The following is a 3580-nucleotide window of genomic DNA, read 5'->3' on the forward strand; positions in this document are numbered from 1 at the left end:
GTCCACGCGGGCCTTGCATTTTATAACAGGCACACGGCGACGCGCGCATGTTATAAAAGCAGCGCGTCCGTGTGTTTTTTTAAATCACCCTTTTACTGAGAAGGATGAATGCCAGTATTGGGGCACTTGAGCTGGCTGGGATTTTTTAACACTGCCCACACGGCTGCACAGACTTTGTACCATGTGGGTGCACTATCACTTTGAAAATTGCCAGGAGGAAAAGGTGCCCATGGATGTCTGCCCAAGCTTTCAGAATACATCATTTTCTGCAATCACAATAACTTGCTTCATTTCAAAAGTCCCTAACTTATCTCCATAGATTTCCTCTCCTGGCCTAACCCTACCCTTAGGATGTTTCCACTATGAGTAAAACTACGAGGATTGTGGAAGTGCATGTATCTATTATCAGCATGAAAAACAAGCAATTTCTAGACTGCAAAATTATGTGAATAACATGTTTTATGCCCACAGAAATGGCTTTGAAAATTGCACCAATATATGATGTTCCATTTCAGTATTGGTCAATAGAAACAACACACAAAACTCCAACCCCCTGTTAGGATCACTTCAAAAATTCAATGCCTAATATATTTATCAAGTGATCTTCAAACTTTACACTTCAACAGCTTCTTGCACAGCAGTAAAACACTTGCATCATTGGTCTCATCAATAGAACTTTTTGATTTTTTAATATAATTGCATATACATTCATACGAGAAATGTATCTTTAAGGTTAAACTGGACCAGTGACCCAACACCAATCAGCATTTTTAGAGTATCTTTTGTCCTCTCTCAATTGAAAAGGATCCTTTTTTCTGCAACAGAAATAACAACTTGCTCTAAGCTCCATAGTCTGAGTGATTTCAATCTTAACCAATAAGCATTAGCTATGCCACTGACCTCTTTTGCCAATCTGATCTCAAACTAATCCGATTCGTTTACCTTTGAGGTGCCACTCTGTCTAGTTTGTGTATCCAAAATACTTGCCTTGTAACCAACTTCATATTCCCTTGTAGGTAACTTTTTTGTCCATCAAACAGGCATTTTTAAGGGCCAGATTGGTCTGACAGACCACGATAATTAAAGTATAGTGAGAAAAAATATGTGAACAGTCAGTAGTATGTGTGTTCCTGTACATAGATAGAACAAAAGAAATAGAATCCATTATTCATAGACACTGGCATGTGATGGCAATGCATCAGGCATTTAAATAATGTCCTGTTTTGTGTATACAAGAGGTAAAAACATCCATGGCTGGGTAGTTCACTCAGCATTATCAGCAGTCATTAGAGTATATGGGGAAGGATCCATATTCACTGTGAAAATTTTGAATTTTGTAGTCAATATTTGACAGATTCAATGTGGCAATACAAACCTGATTCACTGATGATTAAGAGAAGATACATCATGGACTGGCTAGGTATGCCCTGAGAACTGGGTTTTGAAGCACTGGTCTACCATCATAAGGTCTTAGAGAACTGCATACAGTACTCAGGGAAAGAACTTACTAAAGTCCAATACAAGGACAATATCATTGCCTATATTGTTCCCACATATGATACCTTTACATATCAAACTGAGCATACTTTTAGCTTTCCCTGTTGCTTGTGTAGCCACTGCACAATATAGCTATAACATTGCAGAGGACTCTTATTGGGGTGTAGTAAGTAACAAGCAGTCCTGAGAAATCAGCACTTAGATGCCTGTGTGCCATAAACTTTTATATAAAATTTTAGATGTTAACTTTTAAAAGGTGTGTGGGTTCACAAGTGCCCACGTTAATCAGCCCATATGTAGGGACATTGACATTTTAAGACATTCGTACATATGACTTGTGCACGTATTTCCTGGTTTTGGTAAGTGCTGGGCTTTTAAAAATCATATTTTATGGAACATCTTCTGTATGGAGGCTCCCTGAAATCTATCGGGCTGATACAGTACAGTGTGCTCCGACGAGCGCACTGTTAACCCTCGATTGGACGCGCGTTTTCGACATGCTAGCGCAACCCCTTATTCAGTAAGTGGCCGAAAACGCGCGTCCAACCCCCCCCCCCCCGAACCTAATAGCGCCCGCAACATGCAAATGCATGTTGATGGCCCTATTAGGTATTCCCGCACGATTCAGAAAGGAAATTGTGCAGCCAAGCCGCACATTTTACTTTCAGAAATTAGCGCCTACCCAAAGGTAGGTGCTAATTTCTTCGGGCACTGGAAAAGTACACAGAAAAGCAGTAAAAACTGCTTTTCTGTGCACCCTCCAACTTAATATCATGGCGATATTAAGTCGGAGGTCCTGAAAGTTACCAAAAGTAAAAAAAAGAAAAAAATTTAAGTCGGCCTGCGGCTCGCGGGTCGAAAACCGGATGCTCAATTTTGCCGGCGTCTGGTTTACGAACCTGTGGCTGTTAGCGGGCTCGAGAACCGACACCAGCAAAATTGAGCGTCGGCTGTCAAACCCACTGACAGCCGCCGCTCCAGTCCTGTTTTTACCACCAGGCCTAATTTGCATACTGAATCGCGTGCACAGGAGAGTGGCCTGTGCGCTCTCCCGCAGACTTTACTGTATTGGCCCGTATGTCAGGAGACATCTAAGACAGGAGGTCCCTGCAGTTTATATTTAGAGACCCTCTAGTGTTTCACGTATTTAAAGAGATTGACAGCTCAAGGGCAACATTTCACCAGGCTAACTCCATAACCAGCTTAGAGAATTACAGCAGCCACTATATTCCTAAGCTGGTCTAATGTATTACTTCCAACAGAACCACTTCCTTCCAGGTTAACATGTATGCAATGACTTTTTTGTATTTATAATTTTCCAAAAATTAATACAAAGAACAAAATTTGCACAGAAACTTCCAGAGAAAATTAACAAAAGAATATCACAATAAAAAAAATTTCCTCAGTTGCGGACCCGCTTCCTGGACGTCTGGGAACCTTATGTACAAGCACTCCCCCATCGGGCCAGGAGCCAAGTTCTCAATTTCTGAGGTCATGAGGACTGACATCGGTGGAGGCGTTATCAGTATGAGCGTCACTGGAGCATGGATAATTCTGCTAAGTGGAGGAACTGGACAATATGTATGTGGGATGAGTAGGGGGGTTGGGGGATGGGACGGGGGGCAAGGGGGGGGATGTCACTGATTTCATTGTTCTTACGTGTCTGTTGTCAGTTTGCTGGGACCGGGGGCAGAACCAGCCTGGTCCTGGATGGTTGTATAATTGTAATTTGTGAAACACAATAAAATTGTTTAAACATAAAAAAATTTCACCTAAGATGATTCATAAAAACAAAATATTTCAACCGATGAGGGGGGAACAGAGGTAAAAGAGGAGAAAAAGAAAACAACAGGAAACTAGAATTAAAGAAAAGGTATCAACTTGAATCCCCAACCCATTTTCACATAGGACAATCAAATCTTTAATTAAAAACATATGAACATAAGATGTTCCATATTGGGTCAGACCAAGGGTCCATCAAGTCCAATATCCTGTTTCCAACAGTGGCCAATCCAAGTCACAAGTACCTGGCAAGTACCTAAACATTAGATAAATCCCAAGCTACCATTGCTTATTATTTCCT

The sequence above is a fragment of the Rhinatrema bivittatum genome, unplaced genomic scaffold (assembly GCF_901001135.1).
Source record: "Rhinatrema bivittatum unplaced genomic scaffold, aRhiBiv1.1, whole genome shotgun sequence".
NCBI lineage: Eukaryota > Metazoa > Chordata > Amphibia > Gymnophiona > Rhinatrematidae > Rhinatrema > Rhinatrema bivittatum.